Raw genomic sequence first — 18,769 nt, 5'->3', positions numbered from 1 at the left:
TAATAGCCCATCTAACATCAAGGGATAAGAGAGAAGGAGGCTTTTATTCTAAGATAAAAGAAGATTTTTTTTTTGTCTTGATTGAGAGTCTGTAAAAATTACTTTGCTATATAAAAGTAATGTCAGTATAGTTCTTTAGTTTGTTCAAGATTGGGGTCAAATATCTTATGATTCATACTAGTTGCATTGGTTTTATTAATTCAACCAATCCCTACTGTTTCTATAACTTGCTTTAAGTCCATGATGATGTATCTAAAACTGTCTTCAGCTATGCAACATGATAAGGGTCACCTGCTCACAAAGGGTTCAGTATCATGAGCCCTGTACAATGTTACAAATCATAAGGGTTTATATCTTTCTGGAGTATAATGTCCAGATGGATAGTTAAGCGATTAGATAATGTTTGGATTCAAAGTCCATTTCCAAGAAGGAAATACAGAACACTGATACTAAATATATATATTTAAGTCACTCCTGTTGCTTAAATCTGCAAGACTCACCAAATACGCAAATGCATTTAGGATATTTTCTTAGGTATTCATAGCTGTAACATGAAGATATTTCTGCCTCCTCAAATTTGTTAGAATTACATAAAATAAGCATCGTGGAGAAAAGTAGCTGAGCAGGTTTTGATCTTCTATTCCCTAAATTTTCTTTTGTGTCTGGAGCAAAGGAAAGTTGTTGACTCCCTCTTTTAAATGTGACAACTAAGTCTCAGGGGTGTAGCTCAAAGGCGGAATGCCTGCTCGGCATGCACAAGACCCTGGGTTCACATAATAGCCACATAACCAAGAGACAAAAGGAAAACAGCACAAAGGAGCACAAAAGAGAGAAGAGGGGAAATAATTATATTTGTCTAAAATTCTCCAAGGCTAACAAAAATTCAAAAAGGGTATAAAGGTTCTTTGGTTTCTTAAACTTGAAATATAAAAATAAGATGGACAATAGAGATGAGTTTTTCTTCTTAAGTAATTTTTACTTAGGTAAGATGTGTTGCTACAAAATTCATATGATTGTATACTTTTAAAATATTACTTTATTTTATGGGTATCTTACCTACAGTTTTGTCCATACACTTGTGCGTGCCTGGTGCACAAGGAGGCCAGAACAGGGCATCACATCTCTTGGAACTGTAGTTACAGCCAGTTGTGAGCTATTTTCTAAGTGCTGGAATCAAACCCAGGTCCCTTAGAGGGATAGTCAATGCTCTTAGATGTCAAACCATCCCCAGTCCTAGTGATTGTGTGCTTAACAAGTTAAAAAAATTAATATATACTTATATGAAAGTCTAGTATATGAATTGTCCACCAAAACACTTTTTCAGGACTCTCTCTGTCTCTCTCTCTCTGAAAGAGATGCATTTATGCATTCCAGGTAAGTGTTCATTATCAAGCTACATCTCTGGTTCCTTTCCTAGGAATCTAGGTTCACAACCCCTTTTATTTACAGGAAGTCTTAATAAATGCTAGCAACCCACATGCATGGTCTATTTGTTCATTTTTTTCTTTACTGTAACAAACTATGCAAAGCTGGATAATATTTTTTAAAAGAAGTCTATTTAGCTCTCACTTCTAGAGGTTCAGACACATTGTAGCAGCTTCTGTGTAGCTCTGGAGGGGGAGTTTGTGTAGAAGAGACCAGTTCTGCAGACTCTACTGTAAATAGAAGATACTTATCAGTTCGCATCAAGTCGCCCAACCTTCATAAAATGTTGTTACCACAGCCACTCACCCTCCTCTGCTTTGAGAAAGAAGCCTGCCATGACTTAATCCTGTCAGAGGATTTTCCATTCCCTCCAGATCTTCTAAGGACCACCTTAAACATTCTTGATACAATTTTCGCTGAACTCATAACTTGGAAAAATAAAAAAAACTAAAATTTACCAAACAGGACTTGCTGCCACAGACTTGACTCCATCCTTGAAATTTGCTGTGATGTTGAGGATTGAACCCAGGGAAGCACTGTACCACTGAGTCACATCCCCAGACTGATATCTCATCTTGTCAGGTTCCCAAGTTAATTGTTCTTTGCCAGGCATGCTCATACCTGCTGGTTAACAACAGATGAACATATTTGTACTGATTTTTATTTTTGTTAGTCCATGATTTCAAAACACTTTAGAAACAAAGAATTTGTTTTGACCTTTATAGGAGACTTTATAAAGCAGACAGTCAACTTGTGCATCCTAAGACATTTTGCTAGACCTGAAGAGACAGCCAAAATAATAGCACTTAGCAAAGATCCTTCCGTGACGTCACCTGGAACAGCAGTGATCGAATAGCCCTGACATGTGATCTGGTTATACCACAAAATGCCCCTTGAGGTTTGCGTGTTGAATACTTGGTCCCCAGATAGTGCTGCTATTTTGGGAGGTTCTGTAAAGGAGGAAATAGGGTCTCACTGGAGGAAATAGGTCCCTAGGGGTGTGCCTCTGAAGGTTATACATAGTCCTTACTCCCCATTTCCTCCCCCTTACATCCTGTTCACCACAAGGTGAACTAACTCCTCCACACATTCCTGCTGCCATAATGATGTGCTGCGTCATGAACACAATGGAGGCCACCAGGATGGACTAGAGTGTCTGAAATCATGAGTCTAAATAAGTCTCTCCTTTTTTCAGTTGCATATGTCAGGAATTTAACCAGAGTAATGAGGACATGACTAATACAATGTAGACACACATCATCAGCGAAGCTGATTTTAAAGAATGTTTATGTGTGCACGCATTACCTGAGGAAGAGAGAGGGTATCCGACAGAAACCCATGAAACTGGAGTTAACAAGCAGTTGTAAGCTGCCATGTGGGTGCTCAGAACTGAATTCTGGCCCTTTGGAAGAGCATCAGTGCCCTTAACTGCTGAGCCATCTCTCCAGGCCAAGGTGGGGCAATTTTTAAAAAGTATTGTTTATAATGTTACCAATATCTTATTTGTCTAGTGGGTCTATCATTTCCTTTGGACCTTTGCTTAGATTTAACATCCTGAGTAAGGTTTTCCCAGATTTCCCTCTGTGCTTAAGAAATGTCTCCTCCCCGATCTTCCCGCTTATTTCATTTTTAGGAATTTGTCTATCATTTCTGTAGACCAGGCTGGCCTCAAACTCAGAGATCTGCCTGCCTCTGCATCCCAAGTGCTGGGATTAAAGGAGTGTGCCACCACCACCTGGCTATGAATTTGTCAATCATCTCTTCTCTACTAGAAGGTAAATTGTACCAAGGGCAGGGAGGTAGTCATGTAGCCCAGGCTGGCTGTGTAGTAGAGGATGAACTTGATCTTCTGATCCTCCTGCCTCTATATCCCAATGGTGTTAAAACTAAAGGTATGTGCAGACATACCTAGTTTACGTGGTCTTTGGATGGGAACCCATATCCTCGTGCATGCTGAACAAATGTTCTACCCAACCTTCATGGGATGTTGTGTTCCCTTCTGTGCTATTCTTGGTACCTAAAAACAGACAGCACATAGCAATGCTGGATAAACATGATTAGAGAAGTCTGTTCTCTATACTCCCAATGCATCTAAAAACCTGCATCTATTCATTCCACAAACTATACCTGTTACGTTAAATAATAATTTTTTTCTTTCTTCTTCTTTTTTTTTTTTTTTTTTTTTTTCAGGGCTGGGGATGGACTCCAGGGCCTCACACATACTGGGCAAATATTCTACCTTTGAATTAAAACCTTTGGCCCGTGTTTTCTTTAAATACTGTGTTGACAGCTGGTGACCAGCAGTGACTAAGCCATGGCTTTAAGCCATGGTTTGAGTCAGGGGAAAACATGGACAAGTAAATTGGTGATGACCTGATGAATGCTGTGATAGGCAGAGGAACTGCTAGGATGTGGAACATCCCCCAGCTCCTGTCAACTCAGGAAACGCAGACTGTTGAGAATCCAAACTCCCTGAAGGGAGAGTTGTCTCAAGAAGACTGGGACTTAATTCGAGGAAGAAACGAGAGCGGAGAGCACAAGTTGTTTCCTCTGCTGGGAGTGACGGGGTAGGGGCGAGGGTAAGGGGGGGTTTCAGTCCGTTGACCACTGTGGTGGATTGAATGTAATTGGCCCCCATAAGCTCAAAGGGAGTGGCACTACTAGGAGGTGTGGTTTTGTTGGAGTGGGTGTGGCTTTGGTAGAGGAAGTACATTACTGTAGGAGCACGGAGGTTTGCCGTGCTCAGGATGTCACCCAGTGTCTCAGTTGACTTCCTGTTGCCTGAAAGATGTAGGACTCTCAGCTACTCACTCCTCCAGCACACTCCTCCAGCACCACATCTGTCTGTGTGCTATATGACATGATGGCAATGGACTGAACCTCTGAAACTGTAAATGACCCACCCCAATTAAATGTTTTCTTTATAAAAGTTGTGATGGTCATGGTGTCTCTTCACAGCAACAAAAACCTGTAATCCCAGCACTTGGAAGGTAGAGGCAGTAGGATCCCAAGTTCAAGGCTGGCTTGACAACATAGTAAGTTTGAAGCCAGTTTGAGCCACTGTCTCAACAAAAATAAATAGTTAAAAAGACATATGTATGCTTTTTAATTATTTTCTGCCTTGCACGGTTTTCCCTCAAGAGTAGATGAAACAGAAACATCTCTTACATTGTTTCCTAATATGACAAGACAACAAATAGACATTCAGTGTTTGTTGGATGAGTGGATGAATGATTGCTACTACATATTTTGGCTAACGTTAACATTGACAAATGTAACTCAGGGAAGAAAGGGTTCACTTTGGTTCACAGTTTGGGAGTACGGTCCCTCATGAAAGAGAATGAATGGAGGAGGGTGTGTCTCTAGCTGTAGTAGCAGTCATGAGGTGCTGGTCTGATTACCTCCATATTCAGGAAGAGGGCTGTGATGGCTATTCTTGGTTGTCCCCTTGGCTATATCTGGAAGGAACTACACTCCTGGATGGAAGGCACACCTGTAATAGATTTTCTGCTTGGCATGAAGTGGGCAAATCAACTTCTAGCCATACCTTTGAGGTAGGAAGACACACACACCTTTAATCCAGATCTTGAGGTGGGAAGACACATCTTCAATCTGGGCCACACCTTTTTCTGGAAGCCTATATAAAGACATGGACGAAGGGAGCCTTTGCTTATTGACTGCTTGCCCTCACCTTGCTAGGACATCCATTCCTTCAATGACACTGCAGTCTACTTCTTCAGGATTCTAGACATATACAGACAGCCTGCTAAGACACTCAGCCTTGTGGAACTGAGCAACTACTAGATTCTTGGACTTTCCATTCACAGATAGCCATTGTTTGATTAGCTGGATTGAAGTACACACACACACACACACACACACACACACCTCTTCCCATATGTTTGCAAATACGTGTGTCTGGTTAGTTCTGTGAAATCAAAAGCTGACTCTACATATTTTGGCTAACGTTAACATTGACAAATGTAACTCAGGGAAGAAAGGGTTTATTTTGGTTCATAGGGCTGGCAATGAGGGCACTTGAGGAGGACATAGGATCAGCAAGAAAACTATATTCTGTGCTCATTATAGCTGCAGTCAGTGATTCAGAGAGTCTTTGTTGTTATTGTTTTGTTTTGTTTTTTTCAAGACCAGGTTTCTCTGTGTAGTCCTGGCTGTCATGGAACTCACTTTGTAGACCAGGCTGGCCTCATACTTAGAGATCTGCCAGCCTCTGCTCCCAAGTAGGACTAAAAGTATGTGCCACCAAGACTGGCAATTCTGGGAATCTTATAGTATATTGGTATATTGAACCACAGTCAGTGCTGCCCCATAGTGACCCGAAGGAGCCAAACCCAGGGTACCATGGATGCTTTAGCGATTTGATGTAGATATCTCAGGAAGGGTGTGTGTCTGTCATGGTAACAGTTTAGAGAGCCCCTGATGGGAGTGGCAACTGGAGAAATCTGCTCACAGCATCCAAGGATGCCGGGATGACAGATCCTTTCTTGAAGCATGATCTCTGCATTTACCCCACCCCCAAACATAAACATTCAGTCATGATCTTAAATGAGTAGGTCATATTCAAGTCTTTCTGACAAGGAAGTGTAGGGGCTGGAGAGATGGCTCAGTGGTAAAGGGCACTTGCTGTTCTTGCAGAGGACCTGGGGTTGTTCCCAGCATCCACTTGGTGGTTCACCATCATCCATAAATTCAGTTCCAGGGAATCTTATGTCTTCTACTGACCTCTATGGGCACAAGTCATGTACATGGTATACATCATACAGGCAAAACACTGATACATATAAAATAAATGTATTTTATTTTATTTAAAAATATTTCTGAGTGTGTGGGCTTTATGTGTGGGTGAGCATGCGAATATGTGTGGAACATGTGTGTGGTATATAAGTGTGTGTAGAGGGAGGAGTGATGAGCATGTCTCTGCATGTGTGGAGGACACAGAAAGACACTGTCATCCTGATCTATCATCCTACCTCATTCCCTTAAGATGGGGCCTTTCACTGGAATTATGTAGACAGAAGTTTCTGTCCTGCCAAGTTCTGCTGCCATTTAGTCCCAAATAAACACACAGAGTCTTATATCAATTATATATAAGGACTGGCCGATGGCTCAGGCTTCTTATTGGCTAGCTCTCTCTTAACCCATTTCTATTAACCTGTGTATCTCCGCATCTTCCTACAGGATCCATTGGAGCAATCATCGTCCCATTTCAGCAGGAAGTAATCTTAATATGACTACGCCCCCTTTCCCTACCCTTGGAAATTTGGGATAATAGTCATCGTCTTTGGGTTGGTTTTAGTTATTTGGGATTGGGTGATGCTTACACTCGGGTTTATCTTTTAGACAGGAATAGGGAATGGTGGGTAAAGGTATGGTTTAGATGGGATATAAGTAGATTAGCCTATTTCCTTGAGAATTTGAGTTTGAATGAGATAGTATTTTACAGCTTACATTGTTATGCATTCCTATGTGGTAAGCTATGTAAAATTAAGTTTATATTTTGTTATATTGTGTTAAATGTTTCCACTTATAATATTTATGCACATTATTTTTTACCATATTCTATGTATGTATACTTTTCTTGTGTTCAAGACATTTTGTATATTGATACAATTTGGGATATTTATCTTGCTGCCCTTTATAGTTCTACCTCTTGTCTTGACACTTATACTCTACCTCTATTTTAGGGATTTACATGTAGGTATATGTAAATAGTTATATTGTTTAAGTATTTGTTCCTGCTTTACTCAGGAAAGTTTTAATCAGTCTTTTTAGCTAAGTTCCCGAGTATTATAGATTATCTTCACTCACATTTCCTGTACCTATGAGATTAGTCAGATATAGATGCTTAATCTTCAATCCTTCATAGACATGCAGAACATGGCATTTAAATGTTTTAATATTAGTACTCCTTTGACATGAGACACTGTTGCTCCTGACAGCACCGTGCATTTTCCCGAAAATATGTTGGACACTGTTGTTGCTCCTGCTGGAGTTCAATCTCGCCTCAGCTAATGGCCTGTTGGGCATAGAATTGCCCCCACCTTGACCACTGATTTGGACATGCAGTCCTATGTGCTTGCAGGAGACAAATATAGAAGACTGCTTGACCTTGCCAAGTCAGGGTAAGACAGCCATTCTATTTCCCTGCTGTTGTTGTGGTCTGTCAAGTTCTCTTGGCCTTAGCCAAATCTGGGTGTACCAACGTCGCTGTGAGACCTAGGGTGACTGTTCAGGTGGCTTGCTGTTTCTGTCCTTGCTGCACCGTTTTGGAAGTTGTCCATCCGCATTTCCTGTCTACTCTAGTATTGTTATTTTCCTTCTCAGGTCTTGATGAGGTTGAAGATTAAACTATCACAACTATTATTCTCTCTTCCTAGTTAGATATATTAGGTACTAGACTTACGTTTTCCAGCTTAGGACAACTCTATTGTAAACTCCATTATGCCCTCACCCTAGGACTAGATATGTAGGTCATTTTGTTCTCGATTTTCCTTTTCTTAGAGCACACTTGTTATTCACTGTTTTGTATATAGTTTTGTATTAAGCCTAAATCTTTTCTTTAGACTAAAAGGGGAATTGTAGTGAGGTAGTCCTTCTGTAGCACTGACCACGCCCATTGGGGGGTGGAGCGATGGGCGGAGGTGACCTGAGGAAGGAGGTCGGAGGGGGCCAGGAAGGCGCTCTCTTTTCTGGCGTGACTCGGACAGGAGAGGATCGGGTTGAATTTCCTGGTGTTCATCTGTCTAGGTTGTAAGTTATTTCTCCCTGAATAAACATCTATTCGGCCTATTTGTTTATCCTGACCCTTATTTACCGCAATAGTCTTGGCTTACTGGAGATGCCTGAGTCTCTTGCTTTCTCGGCAGCTGCATGGCATCTATCTGGAGACTCACTCTGCATTCCTCTTCCCAGCACTGTCCTAGTCTGATTGCACCACCTATACTTCCTGCCTGGCTACACCCTGCCTGTCTGTCAGCCAAAACAGCTTTATTCATCAACCGATGAGAGAAACATATATTCACAGCATACAGAAGGACATCTTCCCCCCCCCATCAGAATTGGAATTAAGCTGGCATCTTGAAAACCCCAATGATCCCCCTGCCTCTGCCTGCTTGGTCCTCCCAACAGTACTGATGCACACTGCAGCCACACCCAGTTTTTTTTATATTGGTGCTGGGACTTGAACTCAGATCCCCATGCTTTTGCAGCAAGCCATTTTACCCACAGGACTACCTCCCTAGTCCCAAGAATGTGTGTATATTTTTAAACTATGGGAAAACACCCAAGATGTATGACAGAAGTTATTATACTGAAATAAGCTAGGAATGCATTTCTGTCGAGGAACTTGGCATCCACTTGCTGCCGTGTGGCTTCCTTTACATTTGATGGGCAATATATTTATTCCAGACCTTCATCCTGTAAGATGTCTAATACTTTCCACAACAGACTGCAGATCACTCTGTCCTCTGACTTCCATTTTTCCCATCCCTTTTCCATGTACATGAGGACCTAACTATCCAAACCAATTTTAAACAACTTCATATTCCAGCCCCGTACTTTGAAGTTGGGCATTGTTCTTTTATAGTAGAAAGTGCTTCTTGCATTGACTTTTTTGTTTGTGTGTTTTGTTGTTGTTGTTTGTTTGTTTTTTTCAAGACAGGGTTTCTTTGTATTGTTTTGGAGGCTGTCTTGGTACGAGCTCTGTAGACCAGGCTGGCCTCGAACTCACAGAGATCCTCCTGCCTCTGCCTCCTGAGTGCTGGGATTAAAAGTGTGTTTCACCATGCCCAGTTCCATTAAAGAGTTCTAAGCAAAGAAGTGTCATGTATTTTTCCAAACCACTAGTACTGGCACAAAAGGATGTTCTAAGGCCGCAGTTTTCAGTGTGCCTGAGCCAGCAGCCTTAGCATCCCTGTGCACACTTGTCAGAAACACACATTCTTAGGCTGAGGAGGTAGCATGTGCACAAGACTATGGTTTAGTCTCCTGTGCCACAACAAAATGAAACAAGATCAAAAATAAACAACAGCAACAGCAAAATTAGCTTCCAGGCTCCATCTTCCCAGACCTCCAGAACAGAACCTGGGAACAGGCCCAGCAGTCAGCTTTAACAGGTCCTCCAGAAGTTTCTGATGGAAGCCAAAGTTTGAGGACCATGGCTTTGAACTGGTGTGGAAGCTGACAATGTCAGTGGGGTTAGGGTAAGGCGAGTGAAGGATTCCGCTCAGGTGCAAAACTGCAAAGGGTAACAAAACCCTCAGTAATCAAGTTATAGCTTGATGCAACATTTTTTGAAATAAAAATTAATGCAGCTTTTCCTGAGATGAACAATATTTTCAGTAAAAGCTGCCTGTTTGTTTTAGGAACCCAGTCCACTGTACAATGAGGGCTGTTTTGCCAGCCAGCCTTTGGATCCCAAGGCCAGTGATGTTCTTGTACTCCCTACCAGGCAGACTTATGAGGTTATCAAAGGCAGGCGAACAGATATGCTAATTCACATAGTTCACTGGTGCCCACACGTTCAGGAGTACCCCACACTTAGAAGGCCCTGTGTTTACTTAAGTGTTGTCATTGTTTTGAAATTCTTTTTTAATTAATTTTTATTTAAATTAGAAACCAATCCCAGTTCCCTCTCACTCTCGCCCTCCCATTCCCCCACCATTGCTCCATCCCACCCCCCATCCACTCCTCAGGGAGGGTGATTCCCTTGGGGGATCATCAAAGTCTGTCACATCCTCTCCAGCCCTGTTTTGAAATTCTTAATACTGTTTTGGAAATGGGACCCTGCATCTTCATCTTGTGCTAGGCTTTCCCATCTATCTATCTTTCTATCTATCATCTATCTATTTATCATCTGTCAATCTAATGTATCTATCTATCTTTCTATCTATCTATCTATCATCTGTCAATCTAATGTATCTCTATCTATCTATCTATTTATCTATCTATCTGGGGGAGGGAGTTTCCAGTGTGACAAATCAGGCAGTGACAGCTGTAGAAAACCTGATGACTCATGTGCCTGAGGGAGCAGAAAAAGAAAGCCTTCCAGAATTTTCTCTTGCTTATGGCTCAGGTTAGTAGAGAGAATTCGGGAGGAAGCATTGGCTAGGGGGAGGCAAAGGGAGAGCCATCATCAGGCGTGAGACTCGGACTGGAAGTTCCGAAGACAGAGATATCAGGATGTCACTGGGTTCCTCGCCATGTGAAGACCTCAGGACCACCCATCTCTCCTACCTTAGAGAATGAAGCCTACAGATAGATAGGAGACAATAAATGCCATAGACATATATACTCTTACTACGTAGCCTTGGGGGATTAATATTTGCTGTTTAGACCAGGCTGGCCTAGAACTCATAGTGATCTACTTGCCTCTGCTTCCTGAATGCTGGGATTAAAGGGCCACACCTAGCCCTAAGAAATGCAATGGGGGTGTGTGTGAAGGACTTTTAAGTTCCAAAAGGTTTTCCTGAAAATCGTCTTGTAGGATTATTTTGTGCATTTCGAGTGTTTAAGCTCATATACAAAATTATGGAGCTCACTGTCATGTTGGAGACAACGGATGAAACTATAATTGAGAGGAGCTAAAATTTACATTAGTGGGGGAAGAGGGGGAAAAAAGCTATGCAGATGAAAGAACGGCTGAGACCACCAGTCAGGTCGGAGAACGCCTAGTGCACAAGAGCATCGGAACCACAAAATCTCCCAGGATGCACTTGAGCAGATACAAGGAGCCAGCTTTCCTGGTGGCACCAAAGTGCTACTTATGGGGAGAACAATCTATCAGCACCAGCCTTGGAACCACCTATAGGCAGCCCTCCTTCCAAACAACGCACAACTCTTGGAGCTCGAGGCTATAAGTAATGCCCCAGCATCTATTACTAGATAAAGCCAGAGGGAATAAAGGGAGCCAGGCTCGCTGGGAGGAGGTGGGGCACACCTTTAAACCCAGGCAGAGGCAGGTGGATCTCTGAGTTCGAGGCCAGTCTGGTCTACAGAATGAGTTCTAAGACAGCCAGGGCTATACTTTGTATTGAAAAACAAAACAAAACAAAACAAAAAAGGAGCCAGGCTCTATTATAGATGAACGTGGACAATTCCCACTGCTTTGGTTGAATATCTTTAGGACTATTTCTAGGAGGCTCCTTTCTTCACTCTTCATATCAGCAGAGAGGAACTCACCTTTCGCCCCACTTATGTTCAACAATCTCCATTGCCATGATGAAAAGCAAAGGTTTTTCATTGCCACTAAGTCTTGCAGAATACATTTTCTGATGGTGGTTGCTTTCCGATCTTGAAACCCTGTGTATTTCTTTCTTTTCTCTGTGCTTCTGGATGCCTTTAGAGGCAGGGATGTTATATCATCCAACTCTGTTCCTCTAGATCTGGTTAGGGTTAGAGCTCTGACAAGTGCAGATGTCTATAGTTGATGCTGTGGTGCAGGTTTACCACTTAGGATCAAGGTACCTATTCCCCTACATGCAGTCATGTTGTCTGTGGTAGCCCATGGCTAGTCTAAAGACTACTGGATTCCGAAATGTCAAGGCCCAGTCTGCCTGCCCAGCCAACTCTGTGACTCCTAGCAGAATTGGCCCAGACCTCTTGCAAGTTCATCTCAGTTCAACTCTTTCCAGCCAGTTCTTTTTCTCTCAAGCCCTTACAAGGACTGTCCTCAAGAGTATTCCCCAGCCAACCCAGCCTTACACACATCTCAGCCTGAAGTCCGTTTCCTGGGTAACCAATGAAGACAGTATTTAATAAACATTTGTTGAAGGGATGAATGAAGGGTCTCTCCCACAGTTTTCATCCTGAGCTGAAATATTGTGGAAGACATTTGACCTTTATTTGTATATTTAACATATGATTTTGTCATCTCAGACCTTACAAGTCAGACCTCACCCTCAAATCATTTGCCCGACCCCAGAGTCGTGCATGGCTTATGTGATGACAGTATCAATGTCCAGTTGTTGTAGTTATATTGTCATTTGGCCATCAGATAGAAGAGGTGACACTTGGAAAGCCAATCTCTCTGACCCTGGGTCCTCTATGCCAGAATTTAACATGAAACCCAAATTACCCATTTAGCACCATTAATCCCAAGCCATTCTAATTATGCCATTGTTTCCCTTCATAGGGAAGTGTCACTGTTGCAAGTAGCTTTTGTTTGCACTTAGAAAAAGAAGCGTACAGAATACACTAGAAAGAGCACTTGTCCTGGCGTCAGGATCCAGGCACACCAGCCACCTTGCTCCATTTGATCCCTGACTTCGTCTATCAACTAGATGAGAATCCAGGTCTATGGGCTTCGTGGGTCTGTACTGAATTCCTTCCCAGCCCAGGAAGGCTCTGTGTGAACAGAGATACCTGGCTTGGGCCCCTTGTGTCTTCCTGGGGCTCTCTGAGTTCTCTAGAAAGGTCCTGATAATATACCTATACCCTTCAGCTTAAGCCAGCATTGCTTCCTCCTCTGGGAGGCCCTCCCAAATATTTAGAACAGTGCCAAGTTCCTCTACATGCTGGGGCAGACAGTGCCCTTTATTTTTCCCAGGGATCCCATCTTGGCTTGTTTGTTTGTTTACTTATTTGGACATGCTGTGAGGTGGTGGTTGACTGAGCTTGGATGAGCTTTTTGATTGTCTGAATGTCCCTCTTCCCACACCTGGGACCGGCCAAGGGCAGTGGCTAGCCACAGCAAGGCCAGTGCACTTGCTCTGAGCAGTATTGATTGAGTTTTGTCTCATTCCCCATGGAGTATGTGAATCAATGAAACAGGCTGACCGTAGATGGCTAGGTGAGAACTGGGAAATCAGTCTTGTTTGGAAACCGAGGCAAACAGAGTGAGAAGTCTGTTGCCGTTCCTCCATCCTAGTGTTTTAAAAAACTTAAGATGTATGAGCTTTCCACTGATGCCCTAACCAAGACCACATGGGAAGTGGCTCAGAACAGCACACATTTGTTGTTCTGCTGACCAGAAGCATGAAATAGCTCCCAATTATCAAAGCAACATCTGAGATTGCATTCTGGAGGCTTCAGGGAGAGTCTTTCCTTGGTTTTTATTTTTATTTAGTTTTGTTATTTTATGTGTATTATCATTTTGCCTGCATGTATGTCTGTAAATCCCAGCTTTTGGGAGGCAGGGACAGGAGCAGCAGAAGTTCAAGACTATGCTCAAAACAAAACAAAACAAACAAACAAAAAAACCCGGGTGTTGGTGGTGCAGGCCTTTAGTTCCAGCACTCAGAAGGCAAAGGCAGGCAGGCAGGTGGATCTCTGTGAGTTCCAGGACAGCTTCCAAAGCTGTCTCGAAGGAAAAAAAAAAAAAAAAAAAAAAAAAGGCCATACTCAGTGCTATAGTGACTTAGTGATTCAGGGCCAACCTGGGCTACAGGAGACTGTGGGTTTTTTTGTTTTTTTTTTTTTTTTTTTTTTTTAGTTTTTTTTGTTTTGTTTTTAGAAAAGAACAAAGATATATCTTCTAACCAAGTGTTACAAATTAAATTGCAAATTAAAGCTTGAGATTTTACCAGTCGGATAAACTGCTGTTCCAAACATATTACTTTCCGAACCTTATTCACAGCATCCATATTTTCTGAACTTGTGACTTGCATGTGTAATTTCCTGTTTGAAAAATTTCAGGCTATATAATTTCCAACTATTTTGCCTTATTACTGAGTTTTAATATTTAATATTAGGTTTAAATATTTGCTTAAGTGAAAAGTCTAAGTAACTATGTGCAGAACTCTAAAAAAATATTTTCATGAAGAGAGTTTCTATTTTGTAATGATTTTTCATAATACATAAGTTATTTTTCTCTCTGTTTTTCAAGACAGGGTTTCTCTTTATAACCCTGGCTGTCCTGGAAGTTGCCCTGTAGACCATGCTGGCCTCAAACTTAGAGTTCTGCCCTCCTCTGCCTCTTAAGTGAATTAAAAGGGGTGTGCCACCAGGCCAGGCATTACAAGTGTTTTTAAAACTGAGCTGATAAGTTATTCTTTAGGAGGTAAATAGCCTATATTATTATTTTGTTTTGAGACAGGGTTTCTCTGTATAACAGCCCTAGCTGTTCTGAAACTAGCTCTGTAGACCAGGCTGTCCTTGAACTCAGAGTTCCACCTGCCTCTGCCTCCCAAGTGCTGGGAGTAAAGGCCTGTGCCACTACAACCCAGCAAATTTATTTTTATAAGTATTTGTTTATATACTTTATAGTATCAGTGCTGGCTTTCACATTAAAATGTTATTATGATGGCTGCCTATATTCTCAACATGTGGGAGGCAGAAGGACGATCAAAAGTTTTAGGTCAGAATGGGTTACACAGTGAAATCTATTTCTAGAAAAAACGTGTTATTCAAATAACAGAAAACTACACAGCATTGACAGTGAGGCCACATTGTGATACCCCTCTCCTAAAACCCAGTGTTCTGGAATGCCAGCTTTGAGTAAAGAGGTACTATCATTATCAGATTAGCTGTGTCTGCTTGGAAGAGACTGTCACAGTCTAGCTTGTTGACTGCTGATGTTCTCTCAGAGGAAGAGGATGCAGGGCTCACTAGACCTTCATCTGAAGAGTTCAGCTGCTCCTCCCAGTTGCTCCTCTGTGGGCCCACAGCGATGGCTCTGCTTTGTCTCGACTTAAGGTGAGAGAGTTCAAAACTGTCCTTAGTCTTCCAAGGTTAAAGTCATAAGACCTAAAGGTCTCAGGCATGGCTACTTTAGGATGTTTGATCTTGGTAGAGCATGTCTTATCTAAATAACAACAGACTTGATCTGAGGTGTGGTTACTCTTGACCCTCAGGGCCATGAGAAATTGAGTCTAAGGTGTGGTTAGCAAATGTTTGGAGGATTAAGGAAGCCTTTTTCATGTTTCCCTTTTTGGTTGGGGGCATTTCAGAATGTTGAAGAATAAATTTGGGGCACAAGGCTTTTTCACTGGATTGCCCTCCTGATCTATTCTGTGTCTCTGTCTTTTTCTTAGCATCTTTACCCCCGCCCCAGATAAAAACCAGACAGGTCGGCTAGATCTGACTGAAGCCCCTCAAAGACAGGTTACAACATACATGTTACAACAATATGTGTATGCAATTCTGCCCTAACTGTTCTGTGGGTCTTAGAAGATGCTACACTATGTAGGCTAGGGGAAGACACCTTTAGGGTGTGTGTGTGTAGGGGTGTCTGTAGATGCAGCCATGGAAACCCATCAGCTATGTTGGGTGAAGACTTGGCAGTGTTGATGCTTTGGGTGTCACCTGCGCTTCAGCAAGTAGCCTCCTCTTACTTAAGGTTTCTATTTTTGTGATAAAACACCATAACCAAAAAAGTAACTTGGGAAAGAAAGAGTTTGACTGCACTTTTGTTTGGCCTTTCTTATATTGTCCACTGCAAACTGCCCAGGCTCATCAGTCATTAGTGAAGAAAATACCTCAGAGATTTATTTGCCTACCAGGCTGATCTTATGGAGGCATTTTCTCAAGATTCCAGATATGTCCAGGTCAGTGTCAAGGTGACAAAGCTATATGCATTATGAGTAAGCCCAACAAACTCACTGGTTCCCAAGTGCAACTTGGGTGGAAAGGGAATTTCATTTGTTGTTGGAACCTTATGAGGAGGGGACAGGTGATACTTATATCTTGTCAGGAAAGAAATTCTCACAGCCAATGTCTTCAGCTTGAATATTCATGCTGGCTGACTGCCCAACTAAAAGGTGGCCACTGTTCTGTAGTTTGCTGCCACACAGTGGTGAAGAATGTTTCTCTGTGCTCTAAAACTTAAGGAACTCACTGGCCTTGTTATAACCCAGCAAACGTGGAGCTAGTTTGCTTGGCACGGCTCAGTTGATATGGACTTGACAGTAGTCTCCGGATCGGGAAAATCCTAACTCAACCTTCCCAACGCTGCCACTCTTTAATACTTTTTCTCATGTTGTGCTGACCCCCAACCATAAAATTATTTTGTTGCTCCTTGTTAACTGTAATTGTGCTATGGTTATGAATTGTAATGTAAATATTTGATGTGTGACCTACAATTTGAGAACCATTGTCAGACCCTAACTTATCAGGAAGCCTAATAAATGTGCAGAACTGAGTGCTATGTATTAACAAAGTGATGGTGCTGAGGAAATAACCCAAGAACAACAGGAGGAGAGGGACTCCTCAGGTTATTTAAGAAGTAACGTTAAGCCAGGTGGTGGTGGTGGCACACACCTTTGATTCCAGCACTGGGGAATCAGAGGCAGGTGGATCTCAGTGAGTTCCAGGCCAGCCAGGACTGTTACACAGAGAAACCCTGTCTCGAAAAAACAAAACCAACCAAACAAACAAAAACCCCACCTCACCCCCCAAAAGAAGTGGTGTTGAGGCTTGTCTCCCAGCAGTGTCTTCAGAAGTCTTGAGAAGGTCCTTCAAGTTGGAGACTGGAGTACGGGGAAGGAATGGTGGGGGTGACTGTCACACAGACTATGGCTATGTCTTATAGTGAAGGGATGAGAATTGTGGAGAAAGTTGATAACATTTGAAATGTTCCTCACTCATAAACAATTTAGTTTTATGTTCAAATTATGTTATGTTGTTAAAGGTAAATAAACTTTGCATGAAACATGAACATTTTAAGAAAGTTCCTGTTTAAGAATGTTAAGAAGGGCTCTGGAGATATATCAACCAATAATGTGATTGTCTTGCAAGCTTAAGGACCTGAGTTCAGGTCCCCCAGAATCCACATTAAAAAAAAATCTGGGTGGGGGCTGGAGAGATGGCTCAGCAGTTAAGAGCACTGGATACTCTTCCAGAGGACTCAGCTTCAATTCCCAGCAACCACATGGTGGCTCACAGCCATCTATAGAGATCTGGTGCCCTCTTCTGGCATACATGCATACATGCAGGCAGAATACTTTACACACAATAGATACATCCTCTAGTTATCGCAGTGGTGGTGAGATGGGAACATCCCTGGAGTCTGCTAACTCCACCCTCAGCTCCTGGGCAGACACCACTGTGCTACCATCTAATCCCGAGCCTTGAAATACCAGCAGCCTCATCTCCCTCAGTGCAGACTCGCTAAGTGTCTGCTGGATGGCTAAAGGGTACCCAGTGTCTCCTGCCTCCTTCTACTCAGTCTATAAATTCTCCAAGGATGCCTCCAACTTAAGCCCTATACCTCCTTCATCCCCCCCCCCCCGAATCTAAGGACAGGGAGAGAACAAGTTTCAAGCAAATGAGAGACCTGACCTCACATGAAAGGTGAAAGGCGCCTAAGAACAACATTCAAGGTTGAGTTTTGACCATTTACCCCTACACACACTCCAAAAAAACCAACCAACCAACCAACCAACCAACCAAACAAACAAACAAACAAAAAAACCCTTATGATTCAGATGCATGCTACTGAGTTTTGAAAAACCTAAAGCAAACATTTTTAAATCAGTTATAACTTGTAAATGCAACTAGGTCACTACCCAAAACAGGACTATTTTCTCTAAATGTGGTGTTGCGATTTCAACCTTTAGAACCAAACATTTTCTTGTCCCCACTTCCTCTAGGAGTCACTCTTTTATTTATCTGCTCTTCTGCTCATAAACACTGTAAGTTGCCCTCTACAGGTGTCCATCATTTTTATAAGGCATTCATTTTGGACTTCTCCCTGCAAGACAATGTCATAATCTGAGGCTGCCAAGGGCTCTGTATCTAGTATATAGAATGGTAACATATAAATCCCTAAAATAGAGGTAGAGTAGAAATGTCTAGACAAGAGGTAGAACTATAAAGGGCAGCATGATAAATATCCCAAATTGTATCAATATACAAAATGTCTGGAACACAAGCAAAGTATACATACATAGAATATGGTAAGAATAATGTGCATAAAACATCATAAATGGAAAGATTTCACACAATATGACAAAATATAGTATACCATTATTCTGGGAAGGGGATATAAACTTAATTTTACATAGCTTATCACAAATAAGAATATATAACAATGTAAGCTATAAAATACTATTATCTCACTTTTACTCAATTATTCACAAGAAAATAGGCTAATCTACCTATATCCCATCTAAACCATATCTTTCCCAACCATGCCCTATTACTGTCTAAAGGATAAATCCGAGTCTAAGCATCACCTTCCATACCCGACCCTAAGTAACTAAAACCAATCCAAAGAAGTTGAATATTATCCCCAAATTCCAAGGGCAGGGAAAGAGGGCGTCATTATCTTATGGTTACTTCCTGCTGAAATGGTACGATGATTGCTCCATGGGATCCCGTAGGAAAAAAATTTTTAGCAACCAAATTTCTCAACAGAACTGGCTGTGACATATGTAGCTAGTCACTG

This window comes from Phodopus roborovskii, unplaced genomic scaffold (genome assembly GCF_943737965.1).
Source record: "Phodopus roborovskii unplaced genomic scaffold, PHOROB, whole genome shotgun sequence".
Classification (NCBI taxonomy): Eukaryota; Metazoa; Chordata; class Mammalia; order Rodentia; family Cricetidae; genus Phodopus; species Phodopus roborovskii.
This window is presented reverse-complemented; position numbering follows the sequence as displayed.